Here is a 25,371-nt window from a genome sequence, read left to right as displayed (position 1 = left end):
CTTTCATCCAAAGTTGGCTAACTTTCCCTGCTTATCTTGGGAACTGCAAACCATTCTCAGGGCTCAGCCCACTTTGATATTTTTATAAGCACCATTGCAAACTTAATATACACGGTAAGTGCTGCATGTACAAGAATATGAAAACAGCTTAATTCTTATCTTCCAGACAGGCTAGGAAGGCAGAACTTATGTGCATGAGCACACACATGCTCACACACAGCATATGTAGAAACACAGAAACAGAGCAAGTCTGAAGGGGTCTCCTGGCCATCTAGTCTAACCCCCGGCTCCAGCCAGCTCTGCTCAAGACATGCCCACCATGTGCACGTCCAGCCTATCTTTGAATACCCTTACCGATGGGGCCTCAACGACCTCTTGTGGAAGCCCATTCCTCACCCTTGGTGTCCTAACTGTCAGGAAGTGCTTCCTGGCATCCAAATGTAACCTTGATTCCCTGAGCTTTGCTCCGTTGGAGCGCATCCTGCCTTCCTCTGCAGAGGAAAACAGATCTCTACCCATGTGACATCCCCTCACTTACCTGTATGTCGCCAACAGATCCCCTTTGAGTCTCCTCTTCTCCAGGCTGAAGAGACCCAATTCCCTCAGTCTCGCCACATACGGCATCCCCTGCAAACCGGCCGCCAACCTTGTGGCCCTACACCGCACTGACTCTAACCTGGCTATATCCTTCCTGTAATGAGGGGCCCAAAACTGAGCACAATACTCCAGCTGCGGGTGCACCAGAGTCGTATAGAGTGGAATAATACCTCTCTCGATCAAGAAGCCACACTTCTGGCTATGTAACCAAGGGTGGTGTTCACCCTCTTGACCACCACATCACACGGCTGACTCATGTTTAGCCTGCAGTCAACCAGCACCCCGAGATCTCTTTCACAAGCGCTGTTCTTACATGTAGTTTGTAATAGAAATAATTCAGAATGCCGGAATTATAATGCAACTTTTTGGTAACTTCAAACAATTCTGCCCCTCCCTCCCCCCCCATGTTCTGGTGCACGTGCTGTTGTTGGCATAGCCAAATCACCACCCACAAACAAGAGGGAGGTGCCAGCAGTCTGAGGAGCCTTGAGGTTTGCAGAAGTACCCCTTCCCCAAAAAAGCTTTCTTAAGAAAAACTCCTGCAGGAGGATCCAAAAAGCAGCCCATTGAGGTCTGAGTGTGCCCAGTATCTAGCCCTAACCCCGTTCAGAAGATCTATATAATGAAATGACTCATATACAGCCTCTCCTCACATGCTTTTTGTCCAAAGCCTAGCTCTCCAGATCTGCTCAGTGACAAAGTGTCCTTGCTGCTTGATTGCATATGTGGCTTAACACTCTTTGAGACATTTCTACTATGTGCAGTGTGTGCTTGTTTCTCACTGGTTGTATATAAGCATTAAAAGCACAGTATTGGTGTACCTGCTTTCGTTCACACAGTACATTTACTGTTCTGATTCAGACCGAACAAAGTTGTTTTGATAAGCCAAAGACTCTAAAGTATATCTTTGTTGCTAATTCTGTTAGGGCATCATCTCCTAGGAAATTTGCTTGCTTGAACATTGTTAAATGGATGGGAAATAAACAACACTGTGTTCATTTCTAAGGATTTGCAGAGGTAGAGTTCCCAGTTGGTGTGTCACCTCACCCTTAATGAAGCTCCAGATCTTCTGTAGTCGCCATACTTCGGCTTGTGCCTCTGAGTGTTAAGTTAATCATGGTTACAGGAATATCATAGACTCCTCTTGACTTAAAATATTTCTTACCGTCCTTTGAAGTGAGGGTAGTCCTGTTGGGCACCTCTGAGGCAGGGACCCAATGCTCCTTCTCATACACACCACTGCGAGAGCATTGCTCCTGGAATGCATGTCTAGACCAGCCCCGGCACAAGCACTCTTGTTACCTGAGGCATGAAAGAGCGCATGACATTGGCAGAACAGCACATCCCTTCTTGTTGCTGCATCACACCCCCTTTTCCTGATCACAAAGTAGTTCTGAAGCAACTCCTGCCTCCTGTGTTCAGGCAACTCAAGAAGGTGTGCACCTTGAGAGTAAGGCAAATTGCACAGCATGCCACCAGACCATGGCGGGTGGCACGAAGAAGCCACCATGGCTACTTTCCACCCACCAATCTGTGACTGTGCGAACCCAGCCACGGTGGGTTAATTTTCTTGTGGGGTTTGTTATTGTTTGCTGGGCAAAACCCCTGACACATGCCATGGTTCCTGGGTAGCTTCTTAACCTCTCAGCGTCCTATACTATCTGGGTTCACAGGTAATGTGCTGCCCCGCCAGCAAGACTTTCATTTGAGAAATGGTCGCCCACATACACAACAAGCAAGCCCCACTGGGAAATTAAGCCACAGTGGCCTGTTGTTGTGTGCAAACCAGGTCAGTGTAGGCAATTCTTTTACACAGACCAGTGGTCTGACTCTGCATAAGGGAGCTTCTTGTGTTTCTGTTGTGGCATATACTCTCATTGGGAGTCCACTGCACCAGATAATTGTAGGCTTTTGTATTATGAAATAATTTATGACAATTGCAATTATTTGTTTGCTAACTAATTCTTATAAGCAACTCCAAATTGCCACCAAAGAAGGAGTTTCCTACAACTTGAGCTGTTTTTGAGCCTCAGTCCTGACTTCCTCCTTCTGGCACTAAGAGGGGGATAATCTCTCACTGCATAATGCCTCTCTTGACCCTGCTTGCAGTTAGCCATTGAGAGGCATTTTGTGCCTTCACTGGAAGGTTGAAAAAAGGGGCTGAAAAGGCAGTTCATAGGGGTGTAGCCAAAAAGCAGGTGGTGGTGGTGGTGAAGCTACCTGCTTTGGAAAGGGTTCTTGTAATTTTACTTTGCACATTCTGTTTTTGCTTAAAAATAAGAAAAATCCAGACAAACTCGGCTCAGGGAGTGAGGACTTGTTTGTGGATGAGGCACTTGGGCAAAGAATACTTTTCTTGAATTAACCATTTATCTTGTGCAGGAAATGTTGTGATACATTTAATCCGCCTTCCAGATGTCGTGCAGCACAACTACAGCTTCCCTAGTTATTGGCTGAGGCTCGTGGGAATTGAAGTCCCCCAGTTTTGTAGGGCAATATGTTGTGAAGGGCTGTATTAGACTTTTATAAATCTACTGCCAAAGGCTTGTTGTTTGGCTGTACTGGCTACTTTTAGAAACCAAGCATGTGATTATCATCCTTCCTGCTATAATGTCATCCTAACTATGGTTTTTTAAGATGATAGGTACTGTCTGCGGGCAAGAATTTATGGAAGCAGATTGTTGTATACTTTGTAACTCCTGTTAACTTGACTGTGACTCTTCGACAATTTAACTTTTCTCCAGCTGGCTTTCCAGTATAGGGTTGCCACATCTTTTTGAAAAGAAATGGGACAAGGAACTCTGCTAAGATCTCATGTAAACAACTTCTTTGTTAAGTCTGCTGATTTTAAGTTAGCAAGCAAAAAGGGCCAATTTTAAATCAGGTGTTTCACTGCCGCTGCATCACATATTTCCTAAACAGTTTTGAAAATATAACCACTAAACCACTTTAACTCACAAACTAAATAGAGCAAAAGTAGGCAACCTGGTGCTGTCCTGATGTTTTGGACTAAAAGTTTCATAATTCCTGGCCATACTGGCTGGCATTTCTGCCTGTTTTAGTCCAAAGCATCTGGAGGGCATCAGCCTACCTGTCCATTAAATAAATTGTTCCTTACTCTGTGGCTCAATTCTTATAGCCAGGATTTGCATCTATTAGTCAAATGATAATTCGGCACAGTACCTATTTATACCTAGAATGTTCTAAGATAAAGTGTTCTTTATGACCAGTAGCCATGAGGTTAATGGCATAATGCTGGATGGGGATTGCTGAGACTTTTGGACATTTTACCTGTCTAAACATGCATATAGTATTGCACCCTTAATAACAGGATGTAGGAACCTGTGCATTTTCTTTTTTCTTTGCATTGGTCTTTTCTATTCACTCTGCCATGGTAGAACTCCACCCTTACATGAACAAAAGGGCAAACAGAAATTATATTTCCCCTCCCCTCCCCAAAAAAAAGCAGTGTGATAGCTACCAGCCAGACTAGAACAGTTTATTTTTTTTGATAAACAGTATATCTGTTAGGCAAAGTGTACATTTTCATATTCCTTTAACACAATGCTTGTGGTAGAAAAGATTGATTAGCTGAGAAGTCAGCATGCTTCTTTTCAGGTTATATAATATACAAACATATCTTAAGGCCCATGCTATGCAAGTTTAGGCAGAGAAAGGCCTACAGCTCCCAGCATGCTTATGACTTTTTTTCCCAAGCTTGGATTTGATTGTGCTCTTGTTGTTCTTAAAGAGTTTGCCATTTTTATTTTTTAAAAAATGTTTTTGGCAAAAGGAATTGCTTTGTATCCAGCCTGTGACAAAACTAGCTCAACTCAACCCAAACATCTAGCTAATTCAAAATATTTTTCTGCAAGTATTTTTTATTACTGTTACACTATACCTTAGTCTTATATTAACTATAGTATAAATTATGCTAAAATAAATTCTAATGGAAACTTTGTGTTAGCATCCCAAACTTTTAAGATCCATATCACTCAGAAATGCAGTTCTGTACATATGGTTTTAAAACTTTGGGCTCAGTACTGTGGGCTTCTGAATTTATTGCCTACAGCAATAAATGAGCAAAGAGATATTCAGCAGTCACCTAGAAGTCATGACTTCCACTCACTGTACTCAATGTCACACCTTTGGGCTTTGCAAAAAGTAGCTGGGAGGGAAGTAGGGTGTTGAAACCTGTGCACCATTGGGTTTTTCCAGTGTGTGTGTGTGGGGGGGGGAGCGGCTGTGGGAAGGGGTGACTTTTCAACAAGAAAACAGCATGGAGGAAAAGGCCTTTACGGGGGGGGGGGGGGGGGAGGTCAGGTCTTGCCTCCCTGACTGCCCATGGCACATCTGGTTTTACTATCAGAATGCTTACAAGCCAGGACCATGGCTGCAAATATTTCATCTTGTAGTGAATGATCTTACTTCTTCATATGTGGCAATGAAGTTTGCTGCAGTTTATAGCTTTTTAGTGTAACACCTGAGGAACTCTTTCCCACCACATCTGGGGATGTTTTTCAGATAAATGGCTTAAGTGCAGGCAGGCACTAGATTTTTAAGAGAGACTGAACAGCTTATTTCTGTTGTGGCATTGTTTAGACAAAATTAGCAGTTAAATGGTAATGATTTTATTGTACTTTGAGAATATTTGTTGAAAAGTGCATTATACAATCTGTATGTGAATCCTCTAATGAGTTAGGCTACTAGATAAATAGTATACAGTTAGTACTCATTCCTGTGCCTTAAATAGTGGTGCTGAAGGAAATATTTTGTTGGTGAAAAATTGTTCACCGGTGCACTGGTTATGGCAGAAGCTGCCCTTGGCAGAATTTGTCTCTTCTACACAACTAGTCAAATGAAAGTAGTTCTCCTGTGCAGAGTCTCATAACTCCTAAAGGTGCAGTCCTGTGTGTATTTAGGTCCCACATCTCTCAGCGTTTGCCTAGCAGCCAACCAACTATTCTAAAAATGGTAACTGTCAGCACATTGTAACCTTTCCAGCTATTTCATTGCAAATGAAAGTATGGTGGAACAAAGTCTGCATATTGTTTTGAGTACCTTTCTTAAAAGTAATATTCTCATCAGGTTATAGATGGCATTGTTTTAGAAATACCACCTTTGCCAAAATCTTAAATCTTCACTGCTTCATCTTCTATTCAAATTCCTCATGATTGTGCCATGACTGAAATCTGTTGGTGGAGAGACTGGTATTGGCTAAGAAGCAGGACTCAACTGTTCTGTGCTTCAGGATGGTATCCAAGGTAAAAGACAAGTATAGGCCTGAATCTGGGATGCCTCATCAGGTGCTACAGATTAACCCATGTCTTTAGGGATTGCCTTGAACTGGCATTTAAAAAAATACTCTTAATTTATTTATTACCTTTTTTGATTCAAGATTCAACTTGTAGTAAGGGATCCTCCCTAAATCCTCCCTATGTTTTACTCTACTCATAGTATTTTTGTAGTTCTGTGGACACTGGGTGTGTCTCTCAAAACTTATGTGAGAAACACTCTAAAAAGACTTTATAATTCTTGCAATATGTGCTGGCAAATTTCCTTAAACCTGGAATCATGGTAAATGCTCTGCATCTGTTGTAGCTGAATTCTGTCCCAATTCCTCTACTGATGAAGCCAAAATCCACCGATTTTGCTATATCACTCTTAACAAAAGAAATTATTATGTAGTTTTGCAATATCTTTAATCTCATTTTTTAAACCTTTTGTGTAAAGTTGTCTTCAGAAATCTTTCTGAAAACATATGTAATGCAAGGTGACATAGATGAGTGTGAGAACATTGCTCTAAAATTATGCATTGTACAATAACACTGAATAAAAGTACATATACTGAAAGATCTGAGGATTTGGATTTAATTGAATCATTTAAAAGTAAATAAGACTACAGTCCTTCGTGAATGTGACTTGGATCTGTATTCAGCAGGACAGTGCCTTTCTGCAGAAATCCATTGTGAGAAGTTCATCATACAAAAAGATGGAACTTATTTCTGTTCAGTGAGTTACTTAGTTCTATTTTTATCTAGAACCCTTTGGATCACATCTGTTCTAGCAAGCATGGCCAGTTATCAAGAATCTCGAAGGTTGTTGTACAATCTGTCTGCAAGATACCAGATTGGGGAAGGTTGATATAAATGGATAAAGACATCTAAGTGGCTTATACTGGTCTTTCATCTGTTTCTGTCTAGAACAGTATCCAAAGTGGGACTCATGGGTGAATATATATTCATGGGTAAATAAGTCAGGGCTACAAAAAGGCTTAATGTCACTCTGGAGGAATAACACATGGAAAATCCACCTGGAAGTTGCATCCAAACGTAGCAGGTAGTCTTTCACATATTTACTCTGGAGAGGAAAAAAGATATCTTGGAATTGGCCCAGAGATGTCTTAGTTGGCTTGCACTGCTGTTTACTGTTTCTAGGAGGCTTAACAGAATCAGGAAACTCCCGGGTTTGTGCTTCACCTGTTGTTTCCTTAAGGTTTGTTGGCAACTGTTGGGAGGATTTATTTGGTCACCTTGGGCCTTGACTTGCTGAGAGGAGCAAGCTAGTGCACCATAGCTAGGAAACCCTGCGGGGAAGAGGGTGTGAATGCCATTGCAAATTTCTGGGGATCATGGGCTGAAGTTGCAAGGGCACAGAAATGAAGGTTTTGCCATGCACTGGGGGATATTTCTGTCTGGGCAATTTTATGCTAGTGGAAGAGCAGAACCATTATTCTGCGGTGATCACTGCAAGCCTCAGAAGCAGTTAGGGCAGGAAGAAGGGCTTATGAATGATACCAATTGCATCATTTGACCAAAGTGGGGGGTTTCATTTGGCCAGGGATGTACATACTCTCCTGGAAAGCATTTAGTCAAGAAATCTTTGCAGAATGAGTGTTCAGCCTATCTTAAATCAGAAAGTATGTACATAGCATTTTCCTAGAAGGGAAGCCTGTGGTATGCATGCATCCATGGGCCAGCTTGTAAATGTAGCTTCTCAAAACTGATCTCTTTTGTTTAGCTGCTCTGTACACCCCCAACATGAAAAAACTGTGAAATGCACACAGAAGATGATAATATCAGATCATCTAAAGACAGAATATTTGTTTTTAATGGTCAGCCTGGAGTGGCATAGAGTGGTCTACTCAGCCAAACCAAGACTAACTCCATTGTACTCCTGTCTAAGAGGAAGAAACCTCCATTTCATAATCAGTTACAGGTCTCTGCTAACCTGGACACTGGAACTGACACTGGCTGAGCTTATATTGAAGGCCAAAAACTTATACTTCTTTCTCACACACACTCCTCTACTTCTTACACACACCTCTCCAAGCATTGAGAAAGCTCCCAAACCCATTGACTTGGTCAGTCAGGAAACTCAGAGCAGAGTTTCTTCTAGAAGCTCCACCCAGGTGGAATTGGCATGTTCAGAAAGAAATATACTCCACTTTGAAAGGGGGTTAGAGACCTTTCTATCTTGGTACTAGTGCTAAGAGCAACTTTCCCAGGAAGTGGGAGAGATCCCAAAGGAGACTGGGACAAGGTCATTTCTTTGGCATGGGCATAAACACCTTCCAGAAACCAAGGGAAGGCCTCACACCGGCACGAGAGGAATGGCATCATGGAGACAGCAGGTTTCAAAGAACCAGGTAGGCAGCTTAACATGGGGCTGTGAATAGCTGAGACTGCTGTTTTATGCTTTATTTCCCATTTCCCACAGAATAACTACTTTAAACTACTTAATGCCTTGTGCTCTGAAACCAAACAACCTTTCCCCCATCCTTTTCCTTCAATTTGTAACGAATCTTTTACCTTGCTTCCCCCCAAACCCACACTGAGTGCTGTGGGAGTGAAAGTGGGGAGGCTTATCAGGAGATGCACCACATACTGGTCATCCTAACGCTGATTTAACAACCAGGTTTCGGGCCATGTGTTGAGCAAAACCGGTAATGTAACCTGTGCTTCTCCAAGGACACATAGGACTGTAAAGAAGTCCAATGCAAGAGACCTGAGTGCAGTCCTTGGTCAGTCCTTCACGGGGGACCAAAAAGCCCCCGGGGGGCGGAGGAAACCATGTTTCTTTTATTCTGAGTGGTGGCAGGCGGTACTGGTTGCCTTTGCTGCGCCATGTGTTGCGTGTGCAGCCAGCATGCCCATGTGTTTTGTGTTGATGGTGATACAGTGAAACTTGGGCCAATTTTTATATGTTTTAGAGCTGCTAGGCTTGCTGTTTCCCAGTGCTTTGATATCCCCTGACTCTAGTCAGCATCTGCTGTGTGGGACACAACAATATGGTACAATGGTATACCGAATATCGTACTTTCCCAGATCCTAAGGTAATCTTCAAAAGCGCTTCTCCATGTGCCACTGCTGACTGAGGTCAGGTGGTGACCGAGAAGAGGGCCTTTGCAGTGGTGGCACCCTGGTTGTGGAATGCCCTTCCCAGATAAGCTTGCCTGGCGCACATGCTGTTGTCTTTTGGTGCTGGGTGAAGGCCTTCTTATTTTCATTGGTTATTCAATCCTTCATTTTAAAAATGGTGTTGTACATCTTGGGATGTTGCACTGTTGCAGGATTTTCCTTGGTTTTTACTTTGGTTTTAAACTATCTTACCCTTACGGTTTTTTGTCATGTTTTACTGACATTGTGCTGATGCATTCTATGGTTTTAAGTTTTGTTTTTTGAACTATTGAGGGAGCTTTGGCTAATGGGCAGTACAGAAATGTAATAAATGAGTACCAAGCATCCCACATGGCCTGGCTATTCTAACATATCTGGAGTGTCAGGGCTTGGGAATACAGAACTCTCTCTTGCAGTGAAGTGGCTTAAGTGACCGACGTGACTGTTCTTGTCTGGCAGTAAAGCGCAAATAGCAAGAAATCTTGTAAGTGAACAAATGATTTTTCAGGATCAGGAATCTGTCTGACCGGTGTATTTCCTCTTGCTGGTTGCTTTGTTGTGCTTCTTAAATCAAACTTTTCGTACATTTTATGTTAACTATTTGTTCGAAGAACTGAATGGGCCTATGTTGTATCTTAGAAATATATTAGAAATTGGTTGATGGAAAATATTTCTTCCTGTATCATTTCTTATGTTTTAATGAAAGGCTACAATTTGAGAATAAAGGGCTTTAAAATCCAGCCTCAGGCTCTGTTTCCCATTACCTGGCCCATCCAGCAGCAAGGATATATCTGCATCAAGCTGTTCAGGAACTGGCTTGAATAATTGCCTGCTGTATACTAGTCTGCAGATCTGCATGGCAGATGGAAGCTACATGCGAGGCAGAGTGCTGTGCGTTTAATGCACAATTCAGAGCTCTGTATTGGTGCAAAGTAGTCCCATCTTCAGTTTGTACCTTCTATTACCCACCCCCTCCTAGGAGAAGGTGCTTTGGTGAACCCTTGCAGTCCTTCTCTGATCAGTCACACTGAGTGTATATGTGCATTGGGAGGCAGGAGAGGAGAGCTTTTCCCATACAGTGAATAAATATTTCCTTAGGGCAGAGATAGGAAATACCAACCAGGCAATGTCTGCAGGGCCACAAATCCCATCATCCCTGAGCATTGGCTATTCTGTCTAGGCTGATGGGGGTTGCAGTCCAATGCCACCATCCCCTTTCGTGCATCTAGGTCTGCTCTCTGCAGAACAGCACCAGGGGACCATGGGCCCTTGATCTATAAAGCTAGGTTACAAGGTAATACAAAGTAGGACAGACAGAGACTTTTGCTTGGAGAAGTGATGCTTGATGCCTGCAACTCCAAGGAAATAGCAAATAAAGCTATCAGTGGCTGCTGGCCATGATGGCCGTGTGCTCTCCTCTGGATCAGAGCTTCTTCGTGCCACCTGCGGGAAAACGAGCCTGAGAGGTTATTACCCTCAGAAGAGCATTTAGGTAATGTTAGACCTTCTGTTAATGGTCTTTACATATTTCCAAATGCAGCAAGCACTGCCATGTTTGCGGGCCCTTGTTCTGATGAGGGAGTCCTTGGAGTTCGTCATCACGAATTGGTCCACACTGCACTCCTGATTGTTTCTTTGTCCTGCCTGTGGGCTTCGCAGAGGCTTCTGGTTGGGCATTGTGAGAAACAAGACACTGAACTATGTGGGCCTTTGGTTTCATCCACTACACTTCCAAGAGTGCAGTCCTATTGGTAGCAGTTTCAGCATTCATAAGCCCCTAAGGCTGGAGGCTCACAAACATCCAGTGCATCTCATCCGCTTCTCTGCCTCACCACTCCTCTTCCTCTGCATTTCAGCTAGGTGACCATTTGGTCACCTAGCCTGTATCCTGGCTTCTGCAGTCTCCCCCTTTCTCTTTGGATTACCCCTTCTACCATTTGTCAGAGGTTGAGTTCCCTAAGCAGATTTCCTGTGGCATAACGGGACTTCTGCCTGCTCTCCTCCCTCCTGCACAACCATTCAAATTTCCTCTGAAGGTTCTCCCAATCTGGAGCAGATTTGGGGGCTGCAGGGAGAGGGGACATCCATTCCACTAGCACTTCCAAGTCAACTGGTAGATGACCTGGATTGAGTACAGCCGGTTAGTGGCCTATTGGCTTTGCTTAAAAACATATGTGAAAAACATTGCCCTAATGCACAGTTTTTCTTTGATGCTGAAATATGAATTGGTCCATCCAGATCACATCCTCTCTTCAGAGAGATTAGCCTGAGAACTGTCAGTGAATCCAGCTGAACCAAGGCTTCAGGGGCAGACTGGCTTCAGCTTGCATGCATTTTTGAATTTTCCAACGTTAATTCAAAACTTATGATAGCCACATTCTCTCTCTACTCCCCCACCTCTTGAATTCCTCCTTCCACTGTCATGTGTGAGTGTTCAATCTGTTGGTGATCAAAGCTTCCTTACTGATATTTTACAAATGGCAAAAAGCTGACTGTTAGAAAATGAATGCTGTAGAGCTGTTTTGGGGTCAGAGTAAAAATCTGTCAGGGACGTGCAGCTGCCAAGAAACTTGTTTAGCTTCTTGGTGTGCTGTTCCTGCAAGGCGAGGCTCTGAAGCAGTTTTCTAGCTGAGCTGCAGAAGTAACGGCATTTACATGAAGCTATTTCCAACTACTGTGGTCTGAATGTATGTGCTCCAGTGTTAGGTTACATCTGGCTGGAAATAAACTCTGGGGCCTCTTTGTTTCTTTAATTGTTAACAATAGCTGTGTTTCAGCAGCATTGGTACCAACAATGTGGGCACCTTTGCTTCCTTTAAGTATCTGCATTGCAGAGCTAAATCTACACAGGACATCCAAAGTAGTCAATATGAAGTAACCTCCCCCCCCCCCCGCCAAAAAATAAAAGGAAAGCAATTCTCAGTATTATATAAGCCTGAAAGCCATCCCCAAAGGCATCTTTTATTCAAAAACAAGAACTGGGAAATATATGGCTTTCTAAATGTAATGTATCTGAACATTCTAGGTGGGGGTTTTCTCCACTTTTGTAGTCACAACTGGAAAGGAAAGCTGCTTTCAGTATGGTTAGGATTCTTCTTCCCAATAAATACTTTGCAACATGATCTCTTCACACTTGTTTCCTTTCAACATTCATCCTTATTTGTGGATTGCTGGTTTTGTTTGTGGTGAAGGGGATGTGATGACTCCCTCCCTCCCTCCCTCCCTCCCTCCGTGTGTGTGTGTGTGTGTGTGTGTGTGTGTGTGTGTGTGTCTTGGTCTTGTGTTTTTAAAGAGCTTTAAAAAGATTTCTGTTAATATATTATAAAATATCAGTGGCACAAAACAACACAAGAGCAGACCAGGAAATCAGATTTAATGGCTTATTTGATACATGTTACTCAAAGTAAGTTGAATGAATACACAGCAGTATGTAAGATATATCGAAGTATAACTTAATATCCCTCAGACAAGGCAGACTTCCAAACGAAGTTTGTGCAGCAGAAGATTGACCTGTGTGTGTGCTTTTTTGCTCACCTGAAATAAAAGGATGCCAAGACCACAGCAAAATTGTCCTCTTTTATTGCTGCCTGTACAGTGTTCTGGAATCCTTTGGTTAAAAGAATGGGTTCACCTGAACACCTGCTTGTAGCACGTACTGCTCTGCAGTAGCTGTAGTTATATGAGGAGACCAAAGGTTTGTAGCTTCTGACCCAGCAGAGAACTGAGCATCACTGAATTTCTACAGATGCTTAGATAACTCATGTTTGTGGATGTGTATTATTTGGTTTGCTACATGACCAGAGGACACACATGAAAAGACAGGATTTCCATGTGTTTAGAGATTCTATATCCACTTTAAATCTTACACTTGTCTCCACAACTTAAGATATTCAAGGTGCTTGACAGCCTTCTGTTGTTGCTATCTCAAGCAGTCAGAAGAAATTAGAGGCTCATTGATCCCCATATGACCTGCTTTTGTATTACTATTGGGTTGCATTTGGCTTTAGTTTGTTGGTATGAAATATACTTTTGCTAATTTGCCTGCACGGAAAGTGTGTCCATCTGTGTTTCATGCCCCTTTATTATTAATGTATTACTTTTATATCCTGCCTTTTTTGCTTCTTGCAAGGAACCCAAGTCAGCTTAGACAGTCCTTCTCCTCACTGTATCCTTACAGCAGCTCTGTGAGGTATGTTAAATTGAGAATTGGTGACTAGCCCAGAGCCATCCAGTGAATTTCATGGCTGAGTTGGGACTGGAATCTGGGTCGCCTGCGTTCTGTTCCAACTCTCTAACCACTACATCACATTGGCTATCTTTATTTGGAATCTGAATATTAATTTAACTTGATTGCTGTTGTGTTTTGTGAGCTGTCTTGAATATGCATAAGAAAGATAGGATGTATTAAAAATGATAGATTGCTAGGTTATGATTTACATAGAACTGCAAAAGTAGATTTTCTGTGATTTTTTTTGCCAAATAGAAAGGAGTGGAAATAGCTGATACTTGCTGCCTCTACCTAGTTCAATATTTCTACCAAACATAAACAATCTTGAGCAAGTCCCAGTTTCTTATCAATTCTATTTTGTAATTAGTCTCTTATATTAGCCAACCACACACTTAGTGGTGAGATTTCACCCTTCTCTTGAGCCAGCTGTGCTAATTGAGAATGTAACTTTATTGTGTTTTGTTTACTTAAATATGAAAATGTATTTTTGCTTCTTTGCTTAGGTGGCTTTAGCACCCGCTGAACTAATAACCTTGAGAGCTAAATTAAGTAGAAGCCCTTTCAGGCTGACCTATAAAGTCTGTGGTGTGGCTGTTCTGCAGCACCCTCGATTATGTTCTGTTTGCAACTTGAGAAGGGGATTTGAACCCCCTTTCAGAGCTCTTTGAATGTTTGCTTGCAATTTTATCTCACCCTCAGTGGAATTGTACAATAAAGGGTTGATTTAGGAGGAAGATGAAGCCTAAAGTTTCCTAGTGTTTTCATGATGTGTGGATGCTAACAAACCATCTTTTATTAACCATGAACAATCCAGAAAGAGTTGTTGGGATGTGTATGGTTGTTAAATTGTGGGTGGTTGTTATATGCAGACTGAAAACCATGAGTTCTTCCCAAATTGTCTCACCAGGCTATGAAGACAGTGGGCAAAAGCAGCAGAATAAAATCTTAGCTACTTTGTGTGCCAGTACTACAGTGCTGCAAAGGCATTTGGAATACAGAGAGGGAATGAGCAAAAGAGGAGGAGGAAGCAAACAGCCCAGGAATTGAGAAGATAAGCCAGTTTGCTTGATGGTATAGCAGACAGAGTTTGGGGCAACAAACCAAAGGTTAAATAAATCATGGTTTAATGGTATGTGTGAACCAGGCTAATGTGGTCCAGTGCTGATCTGGCACTTTGGAGCTCAATCTGTAGCCTTGACTTAGGCCAGCCTCCCCCACAACTCCAGCTTCTGAGCTAGTACATCTGAAGCCTTTCCCCACACTGGGAAAGGCTGACCCAGGCATTTTTCTTAAGTAGTCTTCTCCAAGGAGAAACAATAATGGCCAACAACGCATGGTGCTTATGAGAAGGTCACACAGTCATAATTCTACTATTCTGATTATCCTTAACTATATGCATTTTGAAAAGAATGAATGGAAGTGATTGCACCATCTTTAAATACAACGCATGTGTGAGCATGCTAGTGCAGAACAAACAATTGCTGAAACAGCTGGGCAGTATTTTTCAGTCCATAAAGTAACATCTTGCTTTCTGTGTTTGATTGATTGTTGCCTCTTGCTATTTGTTAGGCATACAAAGGACTTAATTCTACTGTGTTAGAAGATAGCAAACTTTATTCTTCTGTGAGCATACAAATCCCTTCTTGAAATATCTGAACTTTTTGAACTAGAACTGCTTTTGGAGACAGTTCAGAAGCTTTGATCAAGACATAATACACCAGCTTGTTGGGGCAAGGAATATGAGGCCTACCTTTGTACCAGCTGTATTGATTGCTAGTATGTGCTTGAGCCCAATTCACAGTGTTGGTAGTTAAATTTGAAGTCTGAAACATTGGGGATGAATTGACTTGAAGGACCACCTGCTTGTATACGAGTTCGCCTGGACATTGCAGCCTCAGAGACCCTGCTTGCAGGCACAATATCAGAAAAATTAACAGGTACGCTCTTTTCAATAATGGCCCTGTGCTTTGGAGATGCCTTTCTATATAAAGTTTCTAAAGCAGGCTTTAAAGAGTTATTTATTCCAAGCAGCTTTTAAGTGATAATATGTTTGGTATTGAATTGCCGCTAGTTTTAACTGCTCATGCTAGTTTTTTATATCCTTTTTGCTGATGGTTTTCATATTTTTATGTTGTCTTATTCTGTTGAGGCTGTTTTTCTTGGCTGCAATGATATTTTTAGATTTATTTTAGGTTATGATATTATTTGTATGCTGTGAATTAGCACAGGAACTCTCCTTGAGTAAGTCACCTGTTGCTGAACACTTCCCATGTGGCTTTAGGATGATTTTGGCATGCATATAGAATTAGACATGTGCAAACTCTCCAAGAAAAGGAGTGCTTCTTGTATAAAAATTCTTGTGATTGTTACTGAAATACTGACAATTAGGGAAGATACAATGTGATGCAATGTAAGCAAAACAATCTGTTTGTTTAATATTACTTGCCTATAAGTCTCATTTAATGGTGACATTACAAACCCTTCCTCACAGCTGATAAGTGATGCTGGCAGTTATACTCCAGCACATCTGGAGGCTGCCAAGTTGGGGAAGAGTGTAATTATTGGAGTTTATTATATGAAAGAAACAGTGGATTTTTAAAGTGAGCTAGTTAACTTTTTAGTTTCAGCACGTGGGATTTTCCAGATTGCGCTTGAAGCGGGAAGGCTGGTAACTTTTTGATTTAAGACCTCTACATCTTAGATTTGGGAGGAACAGATGGCTTCAGCAGGACCTGGCTACAAATCTCGCTATTGTGGTTTTTGTGTCAAGGGAAAGGCCAGAGGTGTGTGGATGTGTCACTGCTCATTTTTATAGTGTGAGAATCAGTGCTGAAGTAAAGGATCCCTTTGTATATAAGCCCATGCTTTGTTGCTGTGGTGTCGACCCGCCCCATGTCATTGAAAGGAGCTGCATCGGTGGGGATGCAAATATGCATGGAAATGTTTCCCTCTTAACTGGGGCTATCAGGCTTTTTTCTGTTCCACACGTAATGTTGGTGAAGGCAAAGAGGTAGGTGTTGGAGTGCCACTGGTGGCTGGCTTGTATTTTCTTTGTTTTAAATGCAGGTTCAGTATCTTCAAGCATCTTGGATCGCCACTCTCCGTGCGCCCCCCACCCCCTCGGCTGTACATGCAGCATGGTCAGCATTTATACCAACAACAGATGTGAGGGAGGGTCTTAGATCATGGAAGGCTGCTTGGTGATCATGACCCCCCCCCACTTTAAATAAGAAGCTTATTCATTGAGGACGAAGGCAGGGAGGAAATTGTTGCTGAGACAGGAGATGGATTCAGGACTTGTGCAAGAGTGATTGAGAGAAATGATTTGTGTGTCATTGGTAAAATGCACATCAATAAAGACAAAAGTAGAGGTGACCTGCTGTACCTTTGTGAGAGCTTCACTAGTTATTTGCTCCTTTATCTTTCCTCCTCTTTGTTTTTGTTTAAACTGTTATAACATTTACAAACATTTGGAAAGTTTTCAATTTATGTATTTTTCTCTTCCATCAACATTCTGTGCCAAGCACCTTCAGTAAGAGCCATTTTAAACAGGATAAATGTTCTGCATGGGTAATACTTCCATGCTGGCAGAAGGAGTACACAGACGATTGTGTGCAGTGATTACTTATCTGGCTGCTACTTTATAATGGGATGTGTGTATGTTTTGAATTGCACACATGATGGTTACCCAAAATAACTGCATTTATCATTGTCATACTAGGGTCTATTTAGATCTTTTGTGTACCTTTTTGAGTGGCTGTGTGTTTCCAAAGGCTCACCAAAAATCTTTTAGTACCTTCCAATCTCTATTTTCCTTCTTTCTTTCTCCACTCCCTCTGATGTGCCCTTTAGATGTTCTCTCTGCTGTGCCCAAATTGCACATGGACAAGCAGCTCCCATATTACCAGGAAGAATGTCTAAAGAAACCCTGAAACAAACTGTGTTGAAATGCTATCTGCTGGTATGTTATTTCCCCAGTGAGCGATTTCTTCATATAGATGCATAAATCTTTCCTCCTGCCACTGCATTTTTAACGGTGTCCAGCATTCTGTTTTAACCTCAGTGCCACAGGCATCTTTGGAGTCCTTCTTTGGTATGGAGGTCAAACAGGTGTGGATGTTGCAAAAAAGCAACACTGTGGTTATGGTTATATAATTGGCTCTATTCAATAAGCCAGGATGTAGATGAGCTGCTACCTAAACACACAGGCCCTTGCCTTGATCTGCAGGTAATCCAGAAAGTCTTGAATGAATCATAGTTTCCTGTTCCATCCTAACCAGAAAATTGTGGCTACCAGTGTTGGAACAATCCAGGATATTAAATCACCAGTATGATTTGATATCCTGACATTCTGAAGCTGGTAGCTACAGTTTTCTGGTTTGGCTAGAAATGGGTAATTAGAGGTTTCCAGGTTTCAGTGCAACTCACACAAAGAAAAGGATTACATATATGTGCAAACGACTTTTTCATAGCATATTTTATTAAACTGAGATGCAATCTTCTGAACTGGGTCAGAAGATCTAACTCATTTCCTACTTCCCCTGTGTGTGCTTCCATTTCTGTCTCTGGGCAATGGTTTGGAGCGATGAACAGAGACGCCAGGACAGAAATGTGTGCTGCCGTGCAACTCCAATCTGGGACAGTCAGTATATTATCAGATCAGCAGTTTAGAGTTCAGCTAGTTAGCTGTGAAAATTAGGTGAGATTCTCCCCAGCTGGAGATTTGCATGGTGCAGATTTGGTTGGCAGGAAGCCCATAGCTGATGAGAGAAATCCTCAAGATGAGTAAAATTTTGAGGCATATCTATAGCTAATCTTCACCTGGTTTAATAGTCATTCTCTTAATTCCCAAAACTTGTTTTAGGGAAACTACTACATTTAGTGGTATATAACAAATGTAAATTTATAGTATAGGTGGAATATCAGAAGTAGTAAACACTGCATTGATGGCAGTAGAAAGGGGAAACTTACAAAATAAATGTAAAAATCAATCTATTCAGTCTTCAAAATAACTGAACAGCATTATTGCAGTTGTCTATGTCAGCTAGACTTATAATAACCAAACAACCTTATTTTTTATTTGGTTGACTACAAACAATAGTTTCTGGAACTTTGTAAAATGTTCACACCATTTCAGAGAGGGCTTTTTACCCATCTTCCTTTAAATATGAAATGTGGAGCGATTGCACACTGTAGTGTGATGATGTTTTTGCAGTGTATGTGTGAGATGATTGCTGGATTGGAAATGCAAAAAAAAGTGTGGGGGAGGACTGCGTAGGGTACGCATGTCATTGAGTCTGCTGCATTGTATTTGGATGTGTGTTAATGCAAGCATTTATTTGTTTAGAACATGGGTTGGATCCGGCTCGCCATGCCCATTTGGACCCACCGCGCGTGTGCCCACTTGTGTGCCCAGCATGCGGGGAGGCAGTGGTTTGCTTGCTTGGAGAAAACGATCTCCAAGCGAGCAAGCCGCTGCATCGTGCGCCTGCCTCGCAGTGCATGCCTGCCCCTGCTTGCGCACCGCCGGCACCACCTTTCCGGCCCATGCACCCCGCCGGCACCTTTCAACTGGCCCCCTGGTGAAAAAGTGTTTTGAGGACCTCTGGTTTAGAATATTTTGGGCCTGCCTTTCCACTCAACAGGTGCTCATAGTCTGATACACAATATAAGCACCAATGCACATGCACACAATCCACTGTTTTTCAATCAGATTTATTCTAAAAGCAGAGAAATAGAAAAATCCGGCCCTCTTTGTTAACTGAATTTGTATCTCTTCTGTTAATAGTTTATTGTTTTTGTTTTACTGTCTTTAAAATATTGTCACATCTGTGATACTGACACTTTCCTTTTAGTCTTGGATCTCTCTCCTTCTCCATCTCTTCCTCCTCCTGCTTCCAGAAAGGGGGAAAAAACCCTCCTTTTGTAATTACAGTTTGGGAATACAATTGGTCTGCAGCATTTTTTCGTCAAAAAGGTTATGAACGTAAGAAGGTTTTTTTACTCAAGTCTGTTAATCCTCCATATCTACTTTCAGTTTTCTGGTAAAACTGAGATCTGAGAACTGCATGCATGTTTTCTTTCCCACTTTTCTTTTATATAACATCCAGGTGGCACTGTGCTATAGTGGAATAGTGCAAGGGGAAATTTCACTTTAACTTTTATAATTAGATGCTACATTTTCCTATTGTTGAAAAAAAAAATTGCCGAAAGTGCTCACTGAAACAAAGAAGCAAAACTGAAGGACCGTGATGTTATCTAAAGAACTTGTAAAGCACTGTGAGTAGGGATTGACAAAATGTCTTGTATGGAAAGCCTTGAGTCAGTTTGATCTAGTTCAATATTGACCACACCAGTTGGCAACAGTTCTGCAGGGCTTCAGGTTAAGGTCTACCTGGGGCAAATGTGGATTCTGCATGCAAAACATGCCCTATTGCTGCACTACAGCCTTTCCCTGCAGGAAAAAAATCTAAGATGGCATAGTTAGCTTTGATCAGACAAGTTATCTGTCTAGTCCGGTACTCTGGGCTGGTAGCAAATCTCCAAGCTCTCATGTAAGGCTCTTTCTAAACCCAGCTGTTTGTGATCCTTTATCTGAGGATGCTCCAGGTGTGTTGAATTTGGAAACTTTATGTGTGCAAAACATGTGCTCTGACCATGATTGTCATTTTAACTGTTAATACTATTTATTTATTTATTTATTTATTTATTTATTTATTTATTTATTTTATTCTTCGGCCAGGGCGACTTATTTTATGTTGTTAACTTGTTTTATATTTTTATTGTATAATGTTTTAATTGATATGTTTGTGAGCCGCCCCGAGGCTTCGGCGAATGGGGCAGCATAGAAATTTTCTAAATAAATAAATGATTGTCCTCTTCTTCCACCCTTGCCAATTCTTCCCAGGCAAAGCTAATCTTGGATCCAGTCACCCTGGATTCCAGTGAACTGGGAAACTAGGTTGAGTTGATGATTGTTTCACATTCAAGAAAACAGCATTTGAAAGTCCCTTTAGGACTGAACAGGCTAATGATAGTATGGCTTTTCCTTAAGCAGGTTATGCTAATAGGAATTATTCCATCATTTCATAGGATTCTAAGGTAGCTTCCTGAAAATTTGAGGGTTCCTTCCATCCTTGGGAAGGCTTTTGATTCAATGGATAATTACACTGGTGGAAGGCATGAGGAATTTTTTTTCTTTCCTCCCTCCCACTGCAGATCTCAGGTTGTTTTAGAAGCTCCTCCAGTCAGATGGGAGGAACTACCTCCTCCTTCTGCCAAAGGCTGCAACCATAGTTGCTTGTTGTATTGTGTGAACACAGCCTGTGGATTAATGTTACTCCATGGTTTACTCCAACCATGTGGGTTCTTTAAAGATGATGACATTTCAGCTGAAGGCTCTTGTGGTGGGTGTTTTATATCATACAAAAGAGATAACCACCTTGAAAATATATATTGGATGGTTCAGGTCGATAGGAAAAGTGCATTCACCCAGAAAAAGTTCAAATGGATTTTATCCAATGTCTTATTCAGATGCTTCTTGGCTATGTTAGTTTGTTGTTATGAACACTGGTGTTCTGGCAGGAACAAAAATATCAGTAGAAGGAAAGCGAGCTTTCATAGTCAAGGGGTGACTAACAGTAGTAAATTCTCGTCACTTTATTGCCCTTTGCAGAAATGATTCCAGATAGTATTTTAAAATGATTGAATATTACTCATAGGAATTGTGCTTCAGGCTTTGTACTAACTCCCCCAGATGCTTTCATGTTCTTGAATTGTATCCCAGAGCTTTAGTTTGTGGCTGCTTAGTTCCATACAACTTAGTCTATCTGTTAAGAGTTTACTGTATTCTTTATTAGTAGATGAATATGGGAGTAAAGCCACATACTTTTGGCACAGAGACATTTGACTGTAAGTTGCCTTGAATTTGTGGTGAAAGTCCATAACACCCAGTCTAAGCTGTTCTGTTTTAGATGTTTTCAGTCAAGGCTTTTATTTCACGATCACCCTGTCAAAATCACTGAATTTTAGAAGGGATCCAGAAGCCATTGGCAACTCCTTCTGGTAGCCTTCCTGTGTTTTCCAGCTGCTGCTTTTGTCTCTTTCCTAATTGTGGAAAATGCATTTGGGGAAGCAAGATGAAATAGCAGCAGCAGTACCTTCTGATGCTTGGTGTTAGGAGCCTTCTTTAGGAAGCACCCTTTATAGTTGAAGAACCCTAATATATATTTGCTATTGCTGTAAGTGGCATTACAATTCAAGTGACTCTTTCACTGGTCAGATGGAGGATATAAGCTGGAAACACTGTGTATCACTGTCTGATCTGGCCAAAGGAGAGAACTGCAGGAGGAGCAGCCAAGAAAGTGCTCTTGCACCAACAGGCTGGCCTGGCTCAGGTGATACTGTACAGGTGATGCCCCCCCCCCCAAAGAACTCTTACCATCCCCACCCAGCATGGCCAATGAGCAGGAATTCTGGCAATTGTAGTCCAAGTCATCTGGAGGTCTCTGGGCTGAGAAAGGGTCGCTCTAGATGCTTCCATATGAATTATTAAGTGAAAACTCTCTGCAGGTTACTTCTTCTTTGTGACTTGCCATGCCCAGAACCCACCCATGGCCACCATTTTGTGCCCAGAACAGTTTCCCATATTTCCAGATGTGGGCACATTTTCCAAAATTTGTTCACTCCTGTGCTGCAGGTCATGAAGTCTGTTTTACTCCAGGTGCCCCCCCCCCCAATTAACTGCAACGGGTAGAGACTGGGAATACCAGTAACCCAATACCAGTGAATTACTGAAATGGGTAGAACCCTCAAGATTCAGTAGCTGAATAGGAAGCAGAAAGAAAATGGTAAAGATACATGTTTTCTCTTGAAACTTTCCTTCTCAGAGTCTTTGCTCTGTTTTCCAGGTTAGTTTATATATTATTTTAGATATGTCAAATGAAGTGATAAATTGGCAGGTGTTCCCACACATATATTACATGGGAGAGAGCTGTGAGAGTGCCAGCTGCCAGCATTTTCCTTTAGAAAAGCACCCTTGGCCCACAGTCACCCCCCCACCAAACTGTTGTACGTATGTGAGATTATGCAATGCAGAGTAGCTACATACAGTAAAATGACTAGTACTGGAGTTCACAGGACAGTTAGTGGCAGTGTTTGCCAAGTAGATTGTGTGAGCTGCATTTGGCTCTCATAGTCTACTGAAATATTTGGGGGTTGGGCTTGCCTTTCCTTTAGCTGGTGGAAACTGTACAGAAGTCATTTGCTAATTTAAGGTGTAATTCTTATGCCAACCTTCCCAAACCTTGTGACCTCCAAATTGTTCGGAATGCAGCCATCAGCTCCTGCCAGCATGGCTAATGGTGGGGAATGTTGAGAGCTATAGTACAAAATCTGGTGGTTGCTAGTTTGGGGAAACCTGGTGTATATGTTTAATAAGACATCCGTCCTGCTGAGGTCAATTCTCTCATAACTGTGTTTAGGTTTGCTATCTTAGTGTGCAATGAATATGCCTATATTTTCTAGTTAAAAACTGGGGAATGTACTCGTAACAAGGTCCTTTCTCTATATATGCTATCTGTTTCTTTAAAAATCACAGACTCCTCCATCTACCACCTCCAAAGTGTTCATTTTCCATCTCTGTGATCCCTCAACTGCTGCTAGTGATTGTTCTCTCAATTCAGTGGAGGGATATTGAAGCTGGTATAAAAGTCCAAGACTCAAGATACCTTTCCCTAATAAATATGTTTAATGTTGGCTTTTTCACTAGTGAAGACACTCTTTTGGCTAATTTGCTACCCTCTGAATTACAGGTGTGTGGCAGATTGATTTTAAATAATTCTGACGCAATCGGGTTTGGTGGAAAAAGCCATTAGTCGAGGATTGAAGAGCACTAGAAGGTCATTGTGAAGGAAACACACACCATATTTCTTAGTTGCAGAAAGATAGTGATTGGGTTCTTCCCTTCATTGTACTGACATTCCAGTTAGAGTTAAGGATGGGAGAATGACCAATGTTTGAAATTGGCAGGATTATTGAAGTTTGTCTTGCCACTCCATTTGTGTCTGACTCCCGTTTGCGTTTGTGAACACAGCTCATTCAATGTGAGTGGGAAACTTGTGCAACTTGAGTGGTGATTGGGGGAGATTTGCACAGATCTTCCATTCAATTTGTGCAGATTTCCCTGATTCAATCTGCTAAGTAAGCTTGCATAAACTGGGAATCGGTAACAGAATAAATGCAAATATGTGTTCAATAATTTGCAAAGATTTTTGGTAGCCACATGCTTACACTTTCATTAGGGACTTTTATCAGAGCATGTTTTGCAAGTAAAAGCAACATTGTCATACATCCCAAGCTATAGAGTAGTCCAGAATGGGCAAAAGGTAGATCTCCAGATATTTTGGTCTTCAAATCCCATAAGCCAGCATGGCAAGTACTTAGATATACTGGGAATTTAAATCCAGGACCATATGTAGAGATGAATATGATTATTAATTGTAATAAGAATAAGATGTCATCTCAGTATGTCCGATGTCTCAGGAATAATGGCTGTTTTTAGTTTAAACTAGTAGATAAAATAATAAAATTTTAAAACTAGAATTTAAATCCAAAACATCAAGAGATCTATCTTTTCCTCGATAACTCGAGCAAAAAGGTCAAGAGGGACCAATGTTCTAAACATATTTTGTTTTCTGCTTCGTATGCGGGGGGGCAGCAATTTCAGTCTGTGGCATCGCCATTTTCCATCCTAGGTAGCCAGTGATGGAAAAGACCTCTGTTGCCAGTCAGACTAACTTAGTTTTACTCATCCAAGTGTCGTCCAGATGGCTTTGTTTACAACTGCTATCGTCACTGGCATCAAATGCCATTTGGATTATAAATGCCAGCATGATCATTGGTTACTCTGATGGGGGTTGACAAATGCCTAGGAAAAAGAAACCAAATACATAGCTATAAGATGGAGAATACTTGACTCAACAATACTGCAAATGCGTATTGTTGGAGATCACAAGCTAAATATGAGCCAACAATGCAATGTGCCTACAAAAATGCTATTTTAGTCTGCATTAAAAGTATAAATTCCAAATAACATGAGATACTGTTTTCCCTCTATTTGGCCCTAGTTATTCATTTCCAAATCATATGAAGTAATAGTTCCCCCATACTCAGCACTGGTTAGACCTAGTGTCCAGTTCTGGGATCATAGTTTTTAAAAGATGCAGACAAGTTGGTAAGGCTTCAGAGGAGGGCAACGAGAATGATACAGGGACTGGAACAGAGCCCTTTGAGGAGAGATTGAAAGAACCAGGCATATTTAGCCTGGAGAAGAGAAGACTGAGGAGTAATATGATAGCACTCTACAAGGACTTGAAAAGCTGTCACAAAGAGGAAGGACAGAACCTCTTCTCAATGGAATTACAGAATTAAGTTAGAGGAAAACAGATTCTGGCTAAATATCAGGACATCTTCCTGACCTTTAAAGCAGTATGACAATGGTACCAAATACCCAGGGAGCTTGTGGGCTTTTCCACACTAGAGGTGTTCAAGATGCAGCTGGGCAGCCATCTGAGAAGAATGGTTTAACTTGCACTGAGCAGGAGGTTGGACCCGATGGCCTTATTGGCCCATTCCAACTCTACTGTTCTATGATTCTCTGAAAATAGATCTAGAGGGCATCAGATTGCGAATCTGGAACTAGATGATAATGGATAAATAATTCTGCTTGTGTAAAAGGTAACTTCCTTTGTGATAAAAGAAATGGGTGCAGTGTCCCTTGTCAAATGTATCTGTGGCTTTGGAAGAGCTGCATAATTTGTTTGATCAATGGTGGAAAAAATGTGTGGATATGGTGGGCAACCATGTCTCTGACACCACCGTTGGTTCTCTTAAACAATGTCTCTCTCCAGGCTTGCTATGCTGACTTTGTTCCTATTTTAATATTATACTCTTTTTCTCCTCCTTTAGAGCTGTCATTGTAATGTGTCTGTCTAACACTGGCTCCCCAAGGAGAGAATAAGAGTGTAGGTGGAAAAAGGGTGGGGGGGGGGAGGAGGAAAAGATCCACTTTAGAATAATGAGCATATTCAAGATACTGCAAAAAATTAGGAAAGAAAGCCTGTGTGTGTATTTGTGCCTGTGTGTGGT

The 25,371-nt window shown here is 41.6% G+C and overlaps 1 protein-coding gene across 5 annotated transcripts in view; it reads left to right on the top strand.

The window, feature by feature from the left end:
- Positions 1–25,371, top strand: part of MAPKBP1 (mitogen-activated protein kinase binding protein 1) — a 138,451-nt gene that overhangs the window by 11,850 nt on the left and 101,230 nt on the right. The window lies entirely within an intron of this gene.

Source organism: Varanus komodoensis, unplaced genomic scaffold (genome assembly GCF_004798865.1).
Source record: "Varanus komodoensis strain SLA01 unplaced genomic scaffold, ASM479886v1 scaffold3, whole genome shotgun sequence".
NCBI classification, from domain to species: Eukaryota; Metazoa; Chordata; class Lepidosauria; order Squamata; family Varanidae; genus Varanus; species Varanus komodoensis.
This window is presented reverse-complemented; position numbering and strand designations above follow the sequence as displayed.